We start from the raw sequence: 23,284 nt of genomic DNA, 5'->3' as shown, positions 1-23,284 counted from the left end.
TTTTACTAGTCTAAGCTAACCAAGGATTCAAATTAAGGACATTATTATTTTCCGCTTAGAGTTAGTAATGAGCTAAAGTAAAGAATAAATAGGTATATTAGGCTCAAATTGGTTTGCAAAGGATAATGAAAGGGTAAGGCCATATGGGTATGTAAGCTTAGTGAAACAAAGGCCTCAATCATATCAGTGCATGCATACATTAAACAATGGAAATATAGAATTAAGCAAGACAAAGATCACAATTTTAGAGAGAAAAACACACACCAAAAATAAAATATTAGATGATAAAATGCAACCAATCAAATAGGCTCAAAATCTCACTGGTTTTGTTTGTTCGGGCTCTAAACTATGTTCCAAAATAATATTTCTTCAAACAAATTTTTCAAAAAGTTTATTCAAATTAGTGAAATACTATAGAAATTTATTGAAAAAGAAAATATTACTTTAACCAAGTGGTAAAATATGCAAAAAAACAAACATGCAATCAATCATGCAAATGCAACAATGAACAAGGAAAATAAAATAAAACATTGGTGTTGAGAAGAAGAAAATAGCTAACCCATGGAGATTGGTATCGACCTCCCCACACTTAAAGATTGCACCGTCCTCGGTGCATGCTGAGATGTGCAAGTGGACGGGTGTCTTCAATTGATGCATTTCTCCAAAGATTGTGCAGATGGACTTGTTTGTTTTCCCTTTTAGAAGTTTCTCGTTTTCCCTTCCTCGGTGGCCATCCTGAAAGAAGAGGAAAAGGAAGAAAAAGTAACCCAGAAATAAAGATAAAAAAATAAATAAAGTATGGGTGTTAATGCCAAATAATAAGGGTCTCAATTACATGGTAGCTACAACATGCAAGTGAGAAAATAATAGAAGCCATGGCATGATAGTTGGTGCAAGATTTGAAACATAGGAGAGGAAAGTGTGGGTAATGAAAGACAGTGTAAGCTCATGTCAATGCAAAAAGGAATACAAATATCATAGAAGAATAGCATTGATTTAAATAATATTACCCAACAGTGTAAACAAGTTACTAAGCACCAGATAATACCAGAAAAGTTGTAACAGTTGAATAAGAAAGTTTAACACCAATGAAAATAATGCAATGAATGAAAGTATGCAATTAAGTAAGAGAAAATGAAAGATAAGAAGAATGAGAAGGGAAAGAAGTGAGTAAGAAAGAAGGGAGGAAAAAATTAGGATTGGGGAATAAAAGATAAAATATTTTGGCATATTAGGTTAAGGTGTGCGACGTTGGCGACGCGGTCGCGTGGGTGACGCAGCCGCGTGGTGCGCAATAAGGTCAACCGACACGGACGCGTGGGTCACGCGGTCGCGTCACTTGATTTGTGCTAGTGGCGCGAGTGCAGCCTCGCATTCGCACAACTCTTTGTTTGAATTGCATTTTGCCAAAAATCTGGGTGACGCGGTCGCGTGGGTGACGCGATCGCGTGGATGGCCAAAATTCCAGCACAACTTTCGGCCATGCACTTTTTTGACGTCGATTTTCATGGCACGCGGCCGCGTGGGTGACGCGGTCGCGTGGGAGGCCAAAATTCCACATGACGCAATCGCGTAAGTGACGCGGTCGCGTGGGGTCAAATTATGCTAAAGGCGCGCCTCCAACCACGCTCTCGCGTGACTTTCTGTTTGTTTTCTTTTCTTCCCATTGCACTGGTGACGCGGACGCGTCAGCGACGCTGCCGCGTCGCGTGCATGTTTTTTTTTTGAATCTGAAAAAAAAAATGCAGAATGCAGTGTTAATATGAATGTGATGCAAAACACCAGGTTCAATATAATAAAATAAAATAAAACTCGAAAATAAATAAAACTAAATAAAAATGAAAAAGGAACGATCATACCACGGTGGGTTGTCTCCCACCTAACACTTTTAGTTAAAGTCCTTAAGTTGGACATTTGACGAGCTCCTTGTTATGGTGGCTTATGCTTGTACTAATCCAGGAATCCCCACCAATGTTTGTACGTCCAATATCCTCCGGGATCCCAAACTTTGCTTGTGCACCCGTCTTCTTGTTGATCATCATGATTCCATCCGGTAGCAAATAATCTGAATCCTCAGGAGAGCTGTCAAATAACTTTCTAGAATCCTCAGGGGAGTTACCAAATAACTTTCTAGACCCATTCAACTGAGCTCTACACCAACCTTCACGTTTAAACTTTGAGCACATAATCATGTTGAACCTTGCAGGACAATACTTACCACTAACCATCTTCCTCTTACTCTTGATGCCACAGAGAGCTCTGAGTTGACCATCCGTCTCCAGTAGCCCATATTTAAGTGGGAAAGTAAAGGATAAGGATAGAAATTTTACCCACTTGAACGTTGTGTTGGACGGTAATGGTCTTGGGAGAGATATTTCTAATGAATTTGCAAGCTCCACTCCCTTGTGCTCTTCTCTGACAACTTCCACCTCTTTGTAAGCTTCTTCAATCTCAACCTCTTCCTCTTGGTAGCTTTCTGCCAATTCAATCTCTTCTTCATTGCTCACCAAGGGCATGAGAGGTTGTGCCTCTTCTTCTTGAATCTCCATATCTTGATTAACCTCTTCCAAGTCTTCTATCATGACATGCCTTGGAGGTTGTACACCTTCCTCAACAATAAATTCAAACTTCTTAGAAGAGGGTTCTGTGACTTGAGGTTCCCGTGGAGGTTCTGCATCTCCTAAATCCTCAACCACTTCTTCTTCTGCAATTATTATGGCTTTCTCCACTTGTTCCAGTATAAAGTCTTGCTCCTTATTGTCCACTGGAGTCTCTATTGTTTCTCTCATGCTACGTTCTTCATTGGATTCTCCACATGGGACCATGGGAGTCTGTTGGATGTCTGAACGTCTGGAAGATAATTGATTTATTGCTTGCTCCAGTTGATGAAGGGTTGCATGAAATTGATCTGCTGTTTCCTTGAAATGATCCCTTGACTCTTGTTCCTCCTTGACGATTACCTTTCCATGACAATTCCTTTCAATTACTCCTTCACCTTCAAGGGTCTCTTCTACCTTCACCTTTAGTGCCTCCTTTAGCTCCTTATGACGTATGGATTTGCAAAGACGATCCTCTCTCTTGTTCCATATCAATAGCATCATGGGGATCATCTTGCTCTTGGATTGATGGATGTGGGTGCTCTTCCATGGATTGTGGTGATGGGATGGGTGGATCATTATGTGGTTGAAAAGGAAGTGCACTAGAGCTTGAAGGTTGATTGTTGAAGGTATTTGATGGTCCAATTCGGGCGGCGAGAGCTTGTATAGTAGAGTTTAGATCGGTAAATGCTTTCTCCATGGAGGTTTGGGGTGGATAGGATGGTTCATTTGTTGGGAGAAAGGGTTCATGGTAGGAAGGTGGTTCATCTTGATAAGGATATGGAGATGGTGAATATTGAGGTGGTGGTTCTAAGTATGGCTCGTAGGGTGGTTGGTGTGGTGGATAATGATTAGGGTCATATGGACGTGTTTGGTTGAAAGAGGCTTGTGAGTATGGTGGTCCAAAGTCATGTTGAAGATATCTATCATTTTGGTATGCATTGCAGAATGGTCTTAGTCCATGATATATTGGAAGGTGTTGTTGCCTAAAGGGTTGATCAGATCCTCTTGGCTCCGTCCATCTTTGATTGCTTTGACCTTGATGCATATTTTTGTTCTCATTATAGTGTCCATTCCTAACAATAACATTGGAATCAAACTTGAAGCCAGAGGGGTGAGAATTCATAGTAGTAGAAAAAAAATAGAAACAAAAACTAATAAAAAGAAAATATTTTGAAAAAGATAAGATTTTGAAAAAGATAAGATAGGATTTTGAAAAAGATATGATTTTTTTTTTGAAAAATACTTACAATAACCAATAATAAGGCACACGTTTGCAATTCCCCGGCAACGGTGCCATTTTGACGTTGGGATTTTTGCTAGTAAAGAATTTTATAAAAATAGTCGCATTGTAGATATAATTTCTAAACCAACAAAAATCCCTTCGTGCAAACGTTTTGGTTGTCACAAGTAACAAACCCCTTTAAAATTGATAACCGAGTATTTAAACCTCAGGTCGTCTTCTCAAGGAATTGCATGGAGGTATGTTCTTATTATTGGCTATGAAAAAGTGTGTTTTGGGGTTTTGGATTAAGGTAAAAGGTTAGTTGAATGACAAGTAAAATAAAATAATAATAGCTGTAAAATAAATTCTTGGCAGGGTATGAGAAATTAGAAATTCTATCCTAGTTATCCTTATCAATTGTGATGAGAATTAAATTTTTCACCCACTTTGTTAACCTCTAACTATGAAGGTAAGTTAAGTAAATGAATTAATTCGAATCCTCAAGTCCAGTCTTTTCTTGGGAAAAGTTAGAGTTATTGGATCTCGAATTAATTCTTGAAGAATTCCAATTTTCAATCAACAATGAGTTTGATAACTCAAGAGTCACCAATTAATCAACCAAAGCCAAAAGAGAAAATATCTAAATTAAATTAAAAGCATTCATGTAAATAAAGCAATCAAACTACGTTTAAATATAAATTCAAATTCAACATAAAAGAGTTCATAAATTAAATTGGGAAAATAAGTAAAGGAGATATTAAACCTGGAATTCAGAAGAAAATTGTAAGTTGGAATAATAATAAATCCTAAATCCTTTAAGAGGAATCCTAATCCTAATCCTAAGAGAGAGGAGAGAACCTCTCTCTCTAAAAAGTACATCTAAAATAATAAAAATTGAATTATGAAAGCATGGTTATGAATGAATGCTTTTTCCCACTTTATAGCCTCTAATCTGTGTTCTCTGAGCTGAAAACTGGGTTAGAAACAGCCCAGAAGTCACTTCCAGCGCTTTCTGGTCCGTACAGGTCGCGAAAAAGTGACGCGGCCACATGGCTCACGCGGCCTCACGGGTTGCGTTCCTGCCAGGTCACGCGTTCGCATTGCCTGACGTCGGGGCAGCTATGGCAAATTATATATCAAATCAAAGCCCCGAACATTAGCTTTCCAACGCAACTGAAACCGCGTCGTTTGGACCTCTGTAGCTAAAGTTATAGCCATTTGAGTGCGAAGAGGTCAGGCTGGACAGCTTAGCAATTTCTCTAACTTATTGTATTCCTTCCACTTTTGCATGCTTCCTTCCCATTCTCCAAGCCATTCCTGCCTTATAATATCTGAAAACACTTAACACACATATCAAGGCATCTAATGGTAATAAGAGAGGTTTAATAATAAGTAAATATAAGATCAAAGAAGCATGTTTTCAATCATAGCAGAAAATCAAGAAGGAAAATGTAAAACATGCGAATTGTATGAATAAGTGAGTAAAGAGTTGATAAAAACCACTCAATTGAGCATAAGATGAACCATAAAATAGTGGTTTATCATGCGGTGAGCGTGGAAGAGCTGCAAATATTGTTAAGCAAGAATTGTGAACTTTGCCCCTTCCTTCTGCAACATCTATGGCAGATCGAGAAGTTGGAGTGGATAATCCAAAAAATTTGCAACTGCAAACATTTTCAGTGAGTGATTTACAAAATCTCACAAGATTGATGAATCAACTTGTCAGCCTTCAAACGCAAGTAGGAAGATCAACATTGAACCCGATTTAAGACCCGACAAGTCCCTTCTACCTTCATCCAAATAGAAGCCCAGGTTTATCACTAACTCAAACTCCTCTTACAACTCGAAATTATCACTCATGGGTGAGATCGGTTTGGCTATCCATCAAATCGAAGAACAAGTTGGGATTCATTGATGGAAGCATTCTGAAACCTGATAAAACTGACTCAACCTATGAAGCCCGGGACAAATGCAACACCTTTGTACTATCGTGGTTGCATTCTTCTATAAGTACAGAGATTCTTCAGAGTGTTCTTTGGTGTAACGTGGCCTCGGAACTCTGGAACGATCTCAAGCACAGATTCTATGAAGGTGATTTGTTTCGGATAGTTGATCTTCAAGAAGAGATGTTTGCGATGAAGTAGGAAGATCTATCCATCACCGCATATTTCACTAAACTTAAGGGAATTTAGGAAGAACTTGATGAGTTTAAACCAATTCCATCCTGTGCCTGTGGAGCATCATGCTCATGTGGACTGAAGATCATCAGAGAATATAGAGACCAAGACACATGCTGTTAGAATTTTGAGAGGGTTAAATGAGCAGTACACAACAGTGAAATCACATATTATATTAATGGTGCCAATGCCCAGTGTGAATTCCATCTATTCTTTACTTTTGCAATAAGAACGACAATTAACCAACTCAGATCAAAGTGAAGAAAGGATGCTAGTTAATGCTGTCAATATTGGAGGAACTGATAATGAAAAAAATAGAGAATTTGGTATGACCTTGAATGAAAATTCTGGTATCACAAATCGAGGTGGCAGAGATGGACGTGACCGAGGCCGAGGCAAAGTTAGTAGTGGAAGAGGAATGATGAGAAGTTGTTCTCATTGCACGAAGACTAGACACACCATAGAGACCTGCTACCATAAGAATGGATTTTCTCCTCATTTGCAAAAGAAATTTGGAGTAGAAAATGTGAACAATATGATTGTTACTAAGAAAACATGTGGAGATGGCAACATACTTGATGTGTGTTCAACTCAAGAGGAGAAAAGTAAAAGTCTAGACAACTTGTTTTTCGAAGATAAAAAACAAGTATTGATTTCTCTATTCCAACAACATAAAGGTGATCATGCTCATAGTTCTCTTCAAACACAAGTCATAAACACAGTGATAGCTCCTTCAGCAGATATACACCATATTTTATCAGCTTCTGACATTTCTTTGCACACACATGACTGGATAATTGACACTGGTGCCACTGCATGTGTTACTTTTTCTCTTGATACTTTTCACTCTCATCACACAATAGATCCTGTGTTAATCAAATGTCCAAATAGAACTGAGACCACAGCAACAATTAGGGGAACTATAATTTCAACCCGTGATTTTTACCTTACAAATGTGTTATATGTGCCCTCTTTCAATTTTAATCTCATATCTGTGTTTGAAGCAACTAATTTTTTACCTTGTCAATTTTTATTTAACAATGCACACTGTGAGATACATGAAAACCTTTTCTTGAAGATGATTGGTCATACTAGATAAAGAGGTGGCTTGTATATCTTCAATACAGATGCAACTTATGTCAAATTAGAAGCAAAGAATAGAGAACTAGTCAACACCAGCAATTCAGTTAGTGTTGCTGCTATCACAAACACTATAAATCATGAAACTTGGCATTGTAGATTAGGACATGTGGTGCACGAAATTGTGATCAATACTTTTCAAAACATAAACAATCCCTAGTAATGGCTCCAAAGACTTGGTGCTCAATACCATGGCATAAACACAACTTCGCACAACTAACCAGCAAGTGCACTGGGTCATCCAAGTAATACCTTACGCGAGTAAGGGTCGATCCCACGGAGATTGGTGGTATGAAGCAAGCTATGGTCATCTTGTAAGTCTCAGTCAGGCAGACTCAAATGGATATGGTGATGAATGAAAATAATATAAAAGATAAAGATAGGGATACTTATGTCTATCATTGGTGTAAGAGCTTCAGACAAGCGTATGAAGATGCCTTCCCTTCCGTCTCTCTGCTTTCCTACTGTCTTCATCCAATCCTTCTTACTCCTTTCCATGGCAAGCTCGTGTAGGGTTTCACCGTTGTCAGTGGCTACCTCCCATCCTCGCAGTGAAAGCTAATGCTCATACACTCTGTCACAGTGCGGCCAATCACCGGTTTGGTTCCCTCCCCTACCGGAATAGAATCCCTCTTTTGCGTCTGTCACTAACGCCCAGTAGGTTACAGGTTTGAAGCACGTCACAGTCATTCAATCATTGAATCCTACTCAGAATACCACAGACAAGGTTTAGACCTTCCGGATTCTCTTGAATGCCGCCATCAGGTCCTGCCTATACCACGAAGATTCCGATTAAAGAATCCAAGAGATATTCACTAAGCCTTGATTGCTTGCAGAACAAGAATGGTTGTCAGTCACCTTGTTCATGAGTGAGAATGATGATGAGTGTCACGGATCATCACATTCATCAAGTTGAAGAACAAGTGATATCTTAGAACAAGAACAAGCGGAATTGAATAGAAGAACAATAGTAATTGCATTAATACTCGAGGTACAGCAGAGCTCCACACCTTAATCTATGGTGTGTAGAAACTCCACCGTTGAAAATACATAAGAACAAGGTCTAGGCATGGCCGAATGGCCAGCCTCCCAAATGATCTAAGAACTAGATGTCCGAAGATTATAATACAATAGTAAAAGGTCCTACTTATAGAAAACTAGTAGCCTAGGGTGTACAGAGATGAGTAAATGACATAAAAATCCACTTCCGGGCCCACTTGGTGTGTGCTTGGGCTGAGCAATGAAGCATTTTCGTGTAGAGACTCTTCTTGGAGTTAAACGCCAGCTTTTATGCCAGTTTGGGCGTTTAACTCCCAATTAGGTGCCAGTTCCGGCGTTTAACGCTGGAATTTCTTGAGGTGACTTTGAACGCCGGTTTGGGCCATCAAATCTTGGGCAAAGTATGGACTATCATATATTGCTGGAAAGCCCAGGATGTCTACTTTCCAACGCCGTTGAGAGCGCACCAATTGGGCTTCTGTAGCTCCAGAAAATCCACTTCGAGTGCAGGGAGGTCAGAATCCAACAGCATCTGCAGTCCTTTTCAGTCTCTGAATCAGATTTTTGCTCAGATCCCTCAATTTCAGCCAGAAAATACCTGAAATCACAGAAAAACACACAAACTCATAGTAAAGTCCAGAAAAGTGAATTTTAATTAAAAACTAATAAAAATATACTAAGAACTCAACTAAAACTACTAAAAACATACTAAAAACAATGCCAAAAAGTGTATAAATTATCCGCTCATCACAACACCAAACTTAAATTGTTGCTTGTCCCCAAGCAACTGAAGATCAAATAAGATAAAAAGAAGAGAATATGCAATGAACTCCAAAAACATCTATGAAGATCAGTATTAATTAGACGAGCGGGGCTTTTAGCTTTTTGCCTCTGAATAGTTTTGGCATCTCACTTTATCCTTTGGAACTCAGAATGATTGGCTTCTTTAGGAACTCAGAATCCAGATAGTGTTATTGATTCTCCTAGTTAAGTATGATGATTCTTGAACACAGCTACTTTATGAGTCTTGGCTGTGGCCCAAAGCACTCTGTCTTCCAGTATTACCACCGGATACATACATGCCACAGACACATAATTGGGTGAACCTTTTCAGATTGTGACTCAGCTTTGCTAAAGTTCCCAATTAGAGGTGTCCAGGGTTCTTAAGCACACTCTTATTGCCTTGGATCACAACTTTATTTCTTTCTTTCTTTTTCTCTTTTTCTTTTTCTCCCCTTTTTTTTTTCGTTTGCTTCTCTTTTTTTTTTCACTGCTTTTTCTTGCTTCAAGAATCATTTTTATGATTTTTCAGATCCTCAGTAACATGTCTCCTTTTTCATCATTCTTTCAAGAGCCAATATTCATGAACCACAAATTCAAAAGACATATGCACTGTTCAAGCATACATTCAGAGAACAAAAGTGTTGCCACCACATCAAAATAATTAAACTGTTATAAAATTCAAAATTCATGCAATTCTTTTCTTTTCAATTTAAGCACGTTTTTATTCAAGAGAGGTGATGGATTCATAGGACATTCATAACTTTAAGGCATAGACACTAAGACACTAATGATCACAAGACACAAACATAGATAATCATAAGCACTAAAATTCGAAAAACAGAAGAATAAAGAACAAGGAAATCAAGGAATGGGTCCACCTTAGTGATGGCGGCTCTTCCTTCCTCTTGAAGGTCCTATGGAGTGCTTGAGCTCCTCAATGTCTCTCCCTTGTCTTTGTTGCTCCTCTCTCATGATTCTTTGATCTTCTCTTATTTCATGGAGGAGAATGGAGTGTTCTTGGTGCTCCACCCTTAGTTGTCCCATGTTGGAACTTAATTCTCCTAGGGAGGTGTTTAGTTGCTCCCAATAGTCTTGTGGAGGAAAGTGCATCCCTTGAGGTATCTCAGGGATCTCATGATGAGAGGGGTCTCTTGTGTGCTCCATCCTATTCTTGGTAATGGGCTTATCCTCATCAATGGTGATGTCTCCCTCTATGTCAACTCCAACTGAATAACAGAGGTGACAAATGAGGTGAGGAAAGGCTAGCCTTGCTAAGGTAGAGGACTTATCCGCCACCTTGTAGAGTTCTTGGGCTATAACCTCATGAACTTCCACTTCTTCTCCAATCATGATGCTATGGATCATGATGGCCCGGTCTAAAGTAACTTCGGACCGGTTGCTAGTGGGAATGATTGAGCGTTGGATAAACTCCAACCATCCTCTAGCCACGGGTTTGAGGTCATGCCTTCTCAATTGAACCGGCTTGCCTCTTGAATCTCTCTTCCATTGTGCGCCCTCCTCACATATGATTGTGAGGACTTGGTCCAACCTTTGATCAAAGTTGACCCTTCTAGTGTAAGGATGTTCATCTCCTTGCATCATAGGCAAGTTGAACGCCACCCTCACACTTTCCGGACTAAAATCCAAGTATTTCCCCCGAACCATTGTGAGATAATTCTTTGGATCCGGGTTCATACTTTGATCATGGTTCTTGGTGATCCATGCATTGGCATAGAACTCTTGAACCATCAAGATTCCGACTTGTTGAATGGGGTTGGTGAGCACTTTCCAACCTCTTCTTCGGATCTCATGTCGGATCTCCGGATATTCACCCTTTTTGAGTGAAAAGGGGACCTCGGGGATCACCTTCTTCAAGGCCACAACTTCATAGAAGTGGTCTTGATGCACCCTTGAGATGAACCTATCCATCTCCCATGACTCGGATGTGGAAGCTTTTGCCTTCCCTTTCCTCTTTCTAGAGGTTTCTCCGGCCTTGGATGCCATAAATGGTTATGGAAAAACGAAAAAGCAACGCTTTTACCACACCAAACTTAAAATGTTTGCTCGTCCTCGAGCAAAAGAAGAAAGAAGAGAGTAGAAGAAGAAGAAATGAGGAAGAGGGAGATGGTGGTGTATTCGGCCAAAGAGGGGGAGAAGTGGTGTTTAGGTTGTGTGAAAATGAAGGAATGAAGAAGGGTAATTATAGGAGGGAGGGGGGATGAGGTTCGGCCATTATGGTTGGGTTTGGGAGGGAAAGTGGTTTGAATTTGAAGGGTGAGGTTGGTGGGGTTTTATGAAGGGTGGATGTGAGTGGTGAAGAGAAAGATGGGATTTGATAGGTGAATGAGTTTTGGGGAAGAGGTATTGAGGTGATTGGTGAATGGGGGAAGAAGAGAGAGAGTGGTGGTGGGGTTGGTGGGGATCCTGTGGGGTCCACAGATCCTGTGGTGTCAAGGAAAAGTCATCCCTGCACCATATGGCATCAAAAATCATGTTTTGACCCATTTCTGGCGTTAAACGCTGGGCTGATGCCCATTCCTGGCGTTTAACGCCAGGTTTTAGCCCTTTTCTGGCGTTTAACGCCAGTATGGTGCCCCTTTCTGGCGTTAAACGCCCAGAATGGTGCCAGACTGGGCGTTAAACGCCCAACAGCTAGCCTCACTGGCGTTTAAACGCCAGTGACTTCTTCCTCCAGGGTGTGCTGTTTTTCTTCCTGTTTTTCATTCTGTTTTTGCTTTTTCAATGGATTTTGTGACTTCTTATGATCATCAACCTACAAAAAACATAAAATAACAAAAGAAACTATATAAAATATAATTATTGGGTTGCCTCCCAACAAGCGCTTCTTTAATGTCAGTAGCTTGACAGAGGGCTCTCATGGAGCCTCACAGATACTCAGAGCAATGTTGGAACCTCCCAACACCAAACTTAGAGTTTGAATGAGGGGGTTGATGAGCGGATAATTTATACACTTTTTGGCATTGTTTTTAGTATGTTTTTAGTAGTTTTAGTTGAGTTCTTAGTATATTTTTATTAGTTTTTAGTTAAAATTCACTTTTCTGGACTTTACTATGAGTTTGTGTGTTTTTCTGTGATTTCAGGTATTTTCTGGCTGAAATTGAGGGACCTGAGCAAAAATCTGATTCAGAGACTGAAAAGGACTACAGATGCTGTTGGATTCTGACCTCCCTGCACTCGAAGTGGATTTTCTAGAGCTACAGAAGCCCAATTGGCGCGCTCTCAACGGCGTTGGAAAGTAGACATCCTGGGCTTTCCAGCAATATATGATAGTCCATACTTTGCCCAAGATTTGATGGCCCAAACCGGCGCTCAAAGTCACCTACAGAAATTCCAGCGTTAAACGCCGGAACTGGCACCTAATTGGGAGTTAAACGCCCAAACTGGCATAAAAGCTGGCGTTTAACTCCAGAAAACGTCTCTACACATAAAAGCTTCAATGCTCAGCCCAAGCACACACCAAGTGGGCCCGGAAGTGGATTTTTATGTCATTTACTCATCTTTGTACACCCTAGGCTACTAGTTTTCTATAAGTAGGATCTTTTACTATTGTATTTTCATCTTCGGACTTCTAGTTCTTAGATCAGATCTTGGTTCTTCTGGTTCCCTCTCTGGGGCCGAAACCAATGATCACTTTTGTTCTTATGTATTTTCAACGGTGGAGTTTCTACACACCATAGATTAAGGTGTGGAGCTCTGCTGTACCTCGAGTATTAATGCAAATACTATTGTTCTTCCATTCAATTCCGCTTGTTCTTGTTCTAAGATATCACTTGTTCTTCAACTTGATGAATGTGATGATCCGTGACACTCATCATCATTCTCACTCATGAACAAGGTGACTGACAACCACTTTTGTTCTATAAGCAACCAAGGCTCTAGTGAATATCTCTTGGATTCTTTAATCGGAATCTTCGTGGTATAGGCAGGACCTGATGGCGGCATTCAAGAGAATCCGGAAGGTCTAAACCTTGTCTGTGGTATTCTGAGTAGGATTCAATGATTGAATGACTGTGACGTGCTTCAAACTTTAACCTGCTGGGCGTTAGTGACAGACGCAAAAGAGGGATTCTATTCCAGTAGGAGCGGGAACCAAACCGGTGATTGGCCGCACTGTGACAGAGTGTATGAGCATTAGCTTTCACTGCGAGGATGGGAAGTAGCCACTGACAATGGTGAAACCCTACACGAGCTTGCCATGGAAAGGAGTAAGAAGGATTGGATGAAGACAGTAGGAAAGCAGAGAGACGGAAGGGAAGGCATCTTCATACGCTTGTCTGAAGCTCTTACACCAATGATATACATAAGTATCTCTATCTTTATCTTTTATGTTATTTTCGTTCATCACCATATCCATTTGAGTCTGCCTGACTGAGATTTACAAGGTGACCATAGCTTGCTTCATACCACCAATCTCCGTGGGATCGACCCTTACTCGCGTAAGGTTTATTACTTGGACGACCCAATGCACTTGATGGTTAGTTGTGCGAAGTTGTAGTGATCACAATTTCGTGCACCAAGTTTTTGGCGCCGTTGCCGGGAATTGTTCTTGTGTATGGACAACTGACGGTTCATCTTGTTGCTTAGATTAGGTATTATTTTTCTTCAGAGTCCTTAAGAATGAACTCTAGTGTTTCAAGGTGATGTTCTTATCATCACCAAAGCTGATTGATCATCATCAATTTAGCTCTTGAATGCAATGTCCTGCTGAAGCTTAGCCGGCCATGTCTAATTCCTTTAGACTAAAGCTTTAGACTAACATTGCACGATTCCTGGAATTCTCATTAAGAATTTTGATATCTTTATTTTCTTTTCCACTTAATTTTCGAAAAAAGCCAAAAAAATTACAAAATCATAAAAACCAAAAATATTTTATGTTTGAATCTAGTGTCTCATTTTAAGTTTGGTGTCAATTGCATGTTTCTGTTCTTCTTGCATTTTTCGAATTTATGCATGTGTCTTCAATTATCTTCAAGTTGTTCTTGATGATTTTCTTGTTTTGATCTTTGAATTCTATTGACTCGAGTGTTTTGTGTTTCTCATATGCATTCTCATGTTGTTAGTGTCAGTAGTATACAAACTGCTAAGTTTGGTGTCTTGCATGCATTGTTATTTGACTTTAGTTGCATTTTGATTTTTTCTCATTATAAAAAATTTTCAAAAATATTTTTAATTTGTGTCTTTTCAAGTCAATAATACAGAGAATTGAAGATTCAGAACATACTGCAGAGGAATCACACAGAAAAAGCTGGGCATTCAAAAATGCCCAGTGAAGAAGACAGACTGGCGTTTAAACGCCAGCCAGGGTGCCTGGTTGGGCGTTTAACGCCCAAAAGGGTAGTAGTTTGGGCGTTAAACGCCAGAATGTGCACCATTCTGGGCGTTTAACGCCAGGAAGGCAAAGGGGGAAGATTTTGTTTTCAAAATCAATTTTTTTTCAAGTTTTCAAAGTTTTTCAAAATCAAATCTTTTTCAAATCATATCTTTTCAATCAAATGTTTTCAAAATCAATTTCTTTCCTTTTTCAAAGATACTTACTAACAATTAATGATTTGATTGAACATTTTTTGCCTTTTCTGTTGAGGAAGGTTTTATGTTTGAATCATATCTTTTCTTGTTAGGCAAGTCATTAATTTTTAAAATCAAATCTTTTTAAATTGTTTTCAAATCATATCTTTTAAAATTGTTTTCAAATCATATCTTTTCAATCATATCTTTTTAAAAACCATAATTTTTCAATCACATCTTTTTCAAAATAAGTTTTCAATCATATCTTTTTGATTTCTAATTTCAAATCTTTTTCAAAAAAATCACTTGATTCATTTTCTATTCTTAGTTTTTGAGAATCAATTAGTGTTTTTCAAAATGTTTTCAAAATTTTTTTTACTTAATTTTCGAAAATTACTTCTCCTCTTCTCACATCCTTCTGTTTATGGACTAACACTATTCCTTAATACAAAATTCGAACTCCATCTTCTTTGATAAGTTCGAATTTTCTACTTCTGTCTTCTACTTTTCTTTTCCTCTGACACCTCAAGGAATCTCTATACTGTGACATAGAGGATTCCATATTTTCTTGTTTTCTTCTCTTTCATGTGAGCAGGAACAAAGACAAAGGCATTCTTGTTGAAGCTGACCCTGAACCTGAGAGGACCTTGAAGAGAAAGCTAAGAGAAGCCAAAGCACAACTCTCTTTAGAGGACCTGACCGAATTCTTCAAAGAAGAAGAAGACATGGCAGCCGAAAACAACAATAATGCAAACAATGCAAGGAAGGTGCTGGGTGACTTTACTGCACCTACTACTGATTTTTATGGGAGAAGCATCTCTATCCCTGCCATTGGAGCAAACAACTTTGAGCTTAAGCCTCAATTAGTTTCTCTAATGCAACAGAATTGCAAGTTCCATGGACTTCCAATGGAAGATCCTCATCAGTTTTTAGCTGAATTCTTGCAAATCTGTGACACAGTCAAGACTAATGGGGTTGACCCTGAGGTCTATAGACTGATGCTATTCCCTTTTGCTGTAAGAGACAGAGCTAGGATATGGTTGGACTCTCAACCTAAAGAAAGCCTGGACTCTTGGGAAAAGCTAGTCAATGCCTTCTTGGCAAAGTTCTTTCCACCACAAAGATGGAGTAAGCTTAGAGTGGAAGTCCAAACCTTCAGACAGAAGGATGGAGAATCCCTCTATGAAGCTTGGGAAAGATACAAACAATTAATCAGAAAATGTCCATCTGACATGCTTTCTGAATGGAGCATCATGGGTATTTTCTATGATGGTCTCTCTGAACTATCCAAGATGTCTTTGGATAGCTCTGCTGGAGGATCTCTTCATTTGAAGAAGACGCCTACAGAGGCTCAAGAGCTCATTGAGATGGGTGCAAATAACCAATTCATGTACACTTCTGAAAGAAATCCTGTGAACCATGGGACTAGTCAGAAGAAAGGAGTTCTTGAGATTGACACTCTGAACGCCATTTTGGCTCAGAATAAGATATTGACTCAACAAGTCAATGTGATTTCTCAAAGTCTGTCTGGAATGCAAAATGCACCTGGCAGTACTAAGGATGCTTCATCTGAGGAAGAAGCTTATGATCCTGAGAACCTTTCAATGGAAGAGGTGAATTACCTAGGAGAACCCTATGGAAACACCTATAATTCTTCATGGAGAAATCACCCAAATCTCTCATGGAATAATCAAGAGAGATCTCAACAAGGTTTCAATAACAATAATGGTGGAAGAAACAGGTTTAGCAATGGCAAGCCTTTTCCATCATCTTCTCAGCAACAGACAGAGAACTCTAAGCAGAACCCCTCTGACTTAGCAACCATGGTCTCTGATCTAATTAAAACCACTCAAAGTTTCATGAATGAAACAAGGTCCTCCATTAGGAATTTGGAAGGACAAGTGGGACAGCTGAGCAAGAAAGTTACTGAACTCCCCCCTAGTACTCTCCCAAGTAATACAGAAGAAAATCCAAAAGGAGAGTGCAAAGCCATAACCATGGCCGAATTTGGAAAGGAAAGAGAGGAGGTGGACGCCACTGAGGAAGACCCCAATGGGCGTGCACTAGCCTCCTCTGAGTTCCCTAATGAGGAACCATGGGAATCTGAGGCTCAAAATGAGACCATAGAGATTCCATTGGACTTACTTCTGCCATTCATGAGCTCTGATGAGTATTCTTCCTCTGAAGAGGATGAGTATGTCAATGAAGAGCAAGTTGCTAAATACCTTGGAGCAATCATGAAGCTAAATGACAAGTTATTTGGAAATGAGACTTGGGAGGATGAACCTCCCTTGCTCACCAAAGAACTGGATGACTTGTCTAGGCAGAAATTACCTCAAAAGAGACAAGATTCTGGAAAGTTTTCCATACCTTGTACCATAGGCACCAGGACCTTCAAGAAGGCTCTGTGTGACTTAGGGTCAAGTGTAAACCTCATGCCTCTCTCAGTAATGGAGAAGCTAAGGATCTTTGAGGTACAAGCTGCAAAAATCTCACTAGAGATGGCAGACAACTCAAGAAAACAAGCTTATGGACTTGTAGAGAATGTTTTGGTTAAGATTGAAGACCATTACATCCTTACTGATTTCATAGTCTTAGAGACTGGGAAGTGCATGGATGAATCCATCATCCTTGGCAGACCCTTCCTAGCCACAGCAAAGGCTGTGATTGATGTTGATAGAGGTGAACTAATCATTCAAGTGAATGGAGAATCCTTGGTGTTTAAGGCTCAAGGATATCCCTCTGTCACCATAGAGAAGAAGCGTGAAGAGCTTCTCTCAAATCAGAGACAAACAGAGCCCCCACAGTCAAACTCTAAGTTTGGTGTTGGGAGGCCACAACCAAACTCTAAGTTTGGTGTTGAACCCCCACATTCAAACTCTAAGTTTGGTGTTGGGAGGTTCCAACATTGCTCTGAGTATCTGTGAGGCTCCATGAGAGCCATCTGTCAAGCTACTGACATTAAAGAAGCGCTTGTTGGGAGGCAACCCAATGATATATTTAATCTATTTTCTTTTGTTATTTTATGTTTTTTGTAGGTTGATGATCATAAGAAGTCACAAAATCCAATGAAAAAGCAAAAACAGAATGAAAAACAGGAAGAAAAACAGCACACCCTGGAGGAAGAACTCACTGGCGTTTAAACGCCAGTGAGGTTAGCAGTTGGGCGTTTAACGCCCAGTCTGGCACCATTCTGGGCGTTTAACGCCAGAAAGGGGCACCAGACTGGCGTTAAACGCCAGAAAAGGGCTAGAACCTGGCGTTAAACGCCAGGAATGGGCATCAGCCCGGTGTTTAACGCCAGAAATGGGTCAAAACGTGATTTTTGATGCCATTTGGTGCAGGGATGACTTTTCCTTGACACCCCAGGATCTGTGGACCCCACAGGATCCCCACCAACCCAACCACTCTCTCTTCTTCTTCACCCATTCACCAATCACCTCAACATCTCTTTCTCTTCACCACTCACATCCATCCTTCATAAGGCACCACTTCTTCCCCTTATGGCCGAACCACAAAGCCATCTCCCTCTCCTCCATTTCTTCTTCTTCTACTCTCTTCTTTCTTTTTTGCTCGAGGACGAGCAAACCTTTTAAGTTTGGTGTGGTAAAAGCATTGCTTTTTGTTTTTCCATAACCATTTATGGCATCCAAAGCCGGTTCAACTAAGAAGGCATGACCTCAAGCCCATCACTAAGAAGAAGATGGAGCAAACAAGAGACCCCTCTCATCATGAGATCCCTGAGATACCTCAAGGGATGCATTTTCCTCCACAAGACTATTGGGAGCAACTAAACACCTCCCAAGGAGAATTGAGTTCCAACATGGGACAACTAAGGGTGGAGCACCAAGAACATTCCATCCTCCTCCATGAAATTAGAGAAGATAAAAAAAAATCATGAGAGAGGAGCAACAAAGACAAGGAAGAGACATTGAGGAGCTCAAACACTCCATAGGACCTTCAAGAGGAAGGAAGAGCCGCCATCACTAAGGTGGACCCGTTCCTTGATTTCCTTGTTCTTTATTCTTCTGTTTTTCGAAAATTAATGCTTATGTTTGTCTATGTTTGTGTCTTGTGATCATTAGAGTCTTAGTGTCAATGCCTTAAAGTTATGAATGTCCTATGAAATCCATCACCTTTCTTAAATGAAAACTGTTTTTATTACAAAAGAACAAGAAGTACAGAATTTTAAATTCATCTTTAAAACTAGCTTAATTAGTTTGATGTGGTGACAATACTTTTTGTTTTCTGAATGTATGCTTGAACAGTGCATATGTCTTTTGAATTTGTGGTTCATGAATGTTAAAATTGTTGGCTCTTGAAAGAATGATGAAAAAGGAGACATGTTACTGAGGATCTGAAAAATCATAAAAATGATTCTTGAAGCAAGAAAAAGCAGTGAACACAAAAAAAAAAGAGAAAAAGAAAACGAAAAAAAAAGAAAAAGAAAGAAAGAGAAAAAGAAAGAAAAAGAAAGAAATAAAGTTGTGATCCAAGGCAATAAGAGTGTGCTTAAGAACCCTGGACACCTCTAATTGGGGACTTTAGCAAAGCTGAGTCACAATCTGAAAAGGTTCACCCAATTATGTGTCTGTGGCATGTATGTATCCGGTGGTAATACTGGAAGACAGAGTGCTTTGGGCCACGGCCAAGACTCATAAAGTAGCTGTGTTCAAGAATCATCATACTTAACTAGGAGAATCAATAACACTATCTGGATTCTGAGTTCCTAAAGAAGCCAATCATTCTGAACCTCAGAGGATAAAGTGAGATGCCAAAACTGTTTGGAGGCAAAAAGCTACTAGTCCCGCTCATCTAATTTGGAGCTATGTTTCATTGATAATTTGGAGTCTATAGTATATTCTCTTCTTTTTATCTTATTTGATTTTCAGTTGCTTGAGGACAAGCAACAATTTAAGTTTGGTGTTGTGATGAGCGGATAATTTATACACTTTTTGGCATTTTTTTAGTATGTTTTTAGTAGTTTTAGTTGAGTTCTTAGTATATTTTTATTAGTTTTTAGTTAAAATTCACTTTTCTGGACTTTACTATGAGTTTGTGTGTTTTTCTGTGATTTCAGGTATTTTCTGGCTGAAATTGAGGGACCTGAGCAAAAATCTGATTCAGAGACTGAAAAGGACTACAGATGCTGTTGGATTCTGACCTCCCTGCACTCGAAGTGGATTTTCTAGAGCTACAGAAGCCCAATTGGCGCGCTCTCAACGGCGTTGGAAAGTAGACATCCTGGGCTTTCCCGCAATATATGATAGTCCATACTTTGCCCAAGATTTGATGGCCCAAACCGGCGCTCAAAGTCACCTACAGAAATTCCAGCGTTAAACGCCGGAACTGGCACCTAATTGGGAGTTAAACGCCCAAACTGGCATAAAAGCTGGCGTTTAACTCCAGAAAACGTCTCTACACATAAAAGCTTCAATGCTCAGCCCAAGCACACACCAAGTGGGCCCGGAAGTGGATTTTTATGTCATTTACTCATCTTTGTACACCCTAGGCTACTAGTTTTCTAAGTAGGATCTTTTACTATTGTATTTTCATCTTCGGACTTCTAGTTCTTAGATCAGATCTTGGTTCTTCTGGTTCCCTCTCTGGGGCCGAAACCAATGATCACTTTTGTTCTTATGTATTTTCAACGGTGGAGTTTCTACACACCATAGATTAAGGTGTGGAGCTCTGCTGTACCTCGAGTATTAATGCAAATACTATTGTTCTTCCATTCAATTCCGCTTGTTCTTGTTCTAAGATATCACTTGTTCTTCAACTTGATGAATGTGATGATCCGTGACACTCATCATCATTCTCACTCATGAACAAGGTGACTGACAACCACTTTTGTTCTATAAGCAACCAAGGCTCTAGTGAATATCTCTTGGATTCTTTAATCGGAATCTTCGTGGTATAGGCAGGACTGATGGCGGCATTCAAGAGAATCCGGAAGGTCTAAACCTTGTCTGTGGTATTCTGAGTAGGATTCAATGATTGAATGACTGTGACGTGCTTCAAACTTTAACCTGCTGGGCGTTAGTGACAGACGCAAAGAGGGATCTATTCCAGTAGGAGCGGGAACCAAACCGGTGATTGGCCGCACTGTGACAGAGTGTATGAGCATTAGCTTTCACTGCGAGGATGGGAGGTAGCCACTGACAATGGTGAAACCCTACACGAGCTTGCCATGGAAAGGAGTAAGAAGGATTGGATGAAGACAGTAGGAAAGCAGAGAGACGGAAGGGAAGGCATCTTCATACGCTTGTCTGAAGCTCTTACACCAATGATATACATAAGTATCTCTATCTTTATCTTTTATGTTATTTTCGTTCATCACCATATCCATTTGAGTCTGCCTGACTGAGATTTACAAGGTGACCATAGCTTGCTTCATACCACCAATCTCCGTGGGATCGACCCTTACTCGCGTAAGGTTTATTACTTGGACGACCCAGTGCACTTGCTGGTTAGTTGTGCGAAGTTGTAGTGATCACAAATTCGTGCACCAGGGGTTCAACACCAAACTTAGAGTTTGGTTGTGGCCTCCCAACACCAAACTTAGAGTTTGAATGTGGGGGCTCTTCTTGACTCTGATTTGAGAGAAGCTCTTCATGCTTCATCTCTATGGTGACAGAGGGGTATCCTTGAGCCTTAAACACAAAGGATTCTTCATTCACTTGAATGATCAGTTCACCTCTATCAACATCAATCACAGCTTTTGCTGTGGCTAGGAAGGGTCTGCCAAGGATGATGGTTTCATCCATGCACTTCCCAGTCTCTAGGACTATGAAATCAGTAGGGATGTAATGGTCTTCAACTTTCACCAAAACATTCTCTACAAGTCCATAAGCTTGTTTTCTTGAGTTGTCTGCTATCTCTAGTGAGATTTTTGCAGCTTGTACCTCAAAGATCCTTAGCTTCTCCATTACTGAGAGAGGCATGAGGTTTACACTTGACCCTAAGTCACACAGAGCCTTCTTGAAGGTCATGGTGCCTATGGTACAAGGTATTGAAAATTTCCCAGGATCTTGTCTCTTTTGAGGTAATTTCTGCCTAGACAAGTCATCCAGTTCCTTGGTGAGCAAAGGAGGTTCATCCTCCCAAGTCTCATTTCCAAAGAACTTGTCATTTAGCTTCATGATTGCTCCAAGGTATTTAGCAACTTGCTCTTCAGTGACATACTCATCCTCTTCAGAGGAAGAATACTCATCAGAGCTCATGAAAGGCAGAAGTAAGTCCAATGGAATCTCTATGGTCTCATTTTGAGCCTCAGATTCCCATGGTTCCTCATTGGGGAACTCATTGGAGGTCAGTGCACGCCCATTGAGGTCTTCCTCAGTGGCGTTCAATGCCTCTTCTTCCTCCCAGAATTCGGCCATGTTAATGGCTTTGCACTCTCCTTTTGGATTTTCTTCTGTGTTGCTTGTGAGAGTACTAGGAGGGAGTTCAGTAACTTTCTTGCTCAGCTGTCCCACTTGTCCTTCCAAATTCCTAATGGAGGACCTTGTTTCATTCATGAAACTTTGAGTGGTTTTAATTAGATCAGAGACCATGGTTGCTAAGTCAGAGGGGTTCTGCTTAGGATTCTCTGTCTGTTGCTGAGAAGATGATGGAAAAGGTTTGCTATTGTTAAACCGGTTTCTTCCACCATTATTATTGAAACCTTGTTGAGGTCTCTCTTGATTCTTCCATGAGAGATTTGGGTGGTTTCTCCATGAAGAATTATAGGTGTTACCATAGGGTTCTCCTAGGTAATTCACCTCTTCCATTGAAGGGTTCTCAGGATCATAAGCTTCTTCCTCAGATGAAGCCTCCTTAGTACTGTTTGGTGCATTTTGCATTCCAGACAGACTTTGAGAAATCAAATTGACTTGTTGAGTCAATATTTTATTCTGAGCCAAAATGGCGTTCAGAGTGTCAATCTCAAGAACTCCTTTCTTCTGACTAGTCCCATTGTTTACAGGATTCCTTTCAGAAGTGTACATGAATTGGTTATTTGCAACCATTTCAATTAGCTCTTGAGCCTCTGTAGGCGTCTTCTTCAGATGAAGAGATCCTCCAGCAGAGCTATCCAAAGACATCTTGGACAGTTCAGAGAGACCATCATAGAAAATACCTATGATGCTCCATTCAGAAAGCATGTCAGAAGGACATTTTCTGATCAATTGTTTGTATCTTTCCCAAGCTTCATAGAGGGATTCGCCATCCTTCTGTCTGAAGGTTTGGACTTCCACTCTAAGCTTACTCCATCTTTGTGGTGGAAAGAACTTTGCCAAGAAGGCATTGACTAGCTTTTCCCAAGAGTCCAGGCTTTCTTTAGGTTGTGAGTCCAACCATATTCTAGCTCTGTCTCTTACAGCAAAAGGGAATAGCATCAGTCTATAGACCTCAGGGTCAACCCCATTAGTCTTGACTGTGTCACAGATTTGCAAAAACTCAGCTAAGAACTGATGAGGATCTTCCATTGGAAGTCCATGGAACTTGCAATTCTGTTGCATTAGAGAAACTAATTGAGGCTTAAGCTCAAAATTGTTTGCTCCAATGGTAGGGATAGAGCTCAAAATGCTCCAATGGTAGGGATAGAGATGCTCCCATAAAATCAGGAGTAGGTGCAGTAAAGTCACCCAGCACCTTCCTTGCATTGTTTGCATTGTTGTTGTTTTCGGCTGCCATGTCTTCTTCTTCTTTGAAGAATTCGGTCAGGTCCTCTAAAGAGAGTTGTGCTTTGGCTTCTCTTAGCTTTCTCTTCAAGGTCCTTTCGGGTTCAGGGTCAGCTTCAACAAGAATGCCTTTGTCTCTGCTCCTGCTCATATGAAAGAGAAGAGAACAAGAAA

The 23,284-nt window shown here is 40.2% G+C and overlaps 2 non-coding genes across 2 annotated transcripts; one reads left to right on the top strand and one right to left on the bottom strand.

The window, feature by feature from the left end:
• Positions 1-15,577: 15,577 nt before the first annotated feature.
• LOC130952224 (small nucleolar RNA R71) lies at positions 15,578-15,681 on the bottom strand. The gene has a single exon (XR_009074404.1). It is a non-coding gene; the product is annotated as a small nucleolar RNA R71 (small nucleolar RNA).
• A 6,904-nt stretch (positions 15,682-22,585) lies between these two features.
• Positions 22,586-22,693, top strand: LOC130952041 (small nucleolar RNA R71). The gene has a single exon (XR_009074223.1). It is a non-coding gene; the product is annotated as a small nucleolar RNA R71 (small nucleolar RNA).
• The last annotated feature ends 591 nt before the right edge of the window (positions 22,694-23,284 follow it).

Source organism: Arachis stenosperma, chromosome 9, assembly GCF_014773155.1.
Source record: "Arachis stenosperma cultivar V10309 chromosome 9, arast.V10309.gnm1.PFL2, whole genome shotgun sequence".
Lineage (NCBI taxonomy): Eukaryota > Viridiplantae > Streptophyta > Magnoliopsida > Fabales > Fabaceae > Arachis > Arachis stenosperma.
Note: the sequence above shows the minus strand (reverse complement) of the source record. Positions and strands in the feature narration are given on the sequence as shown.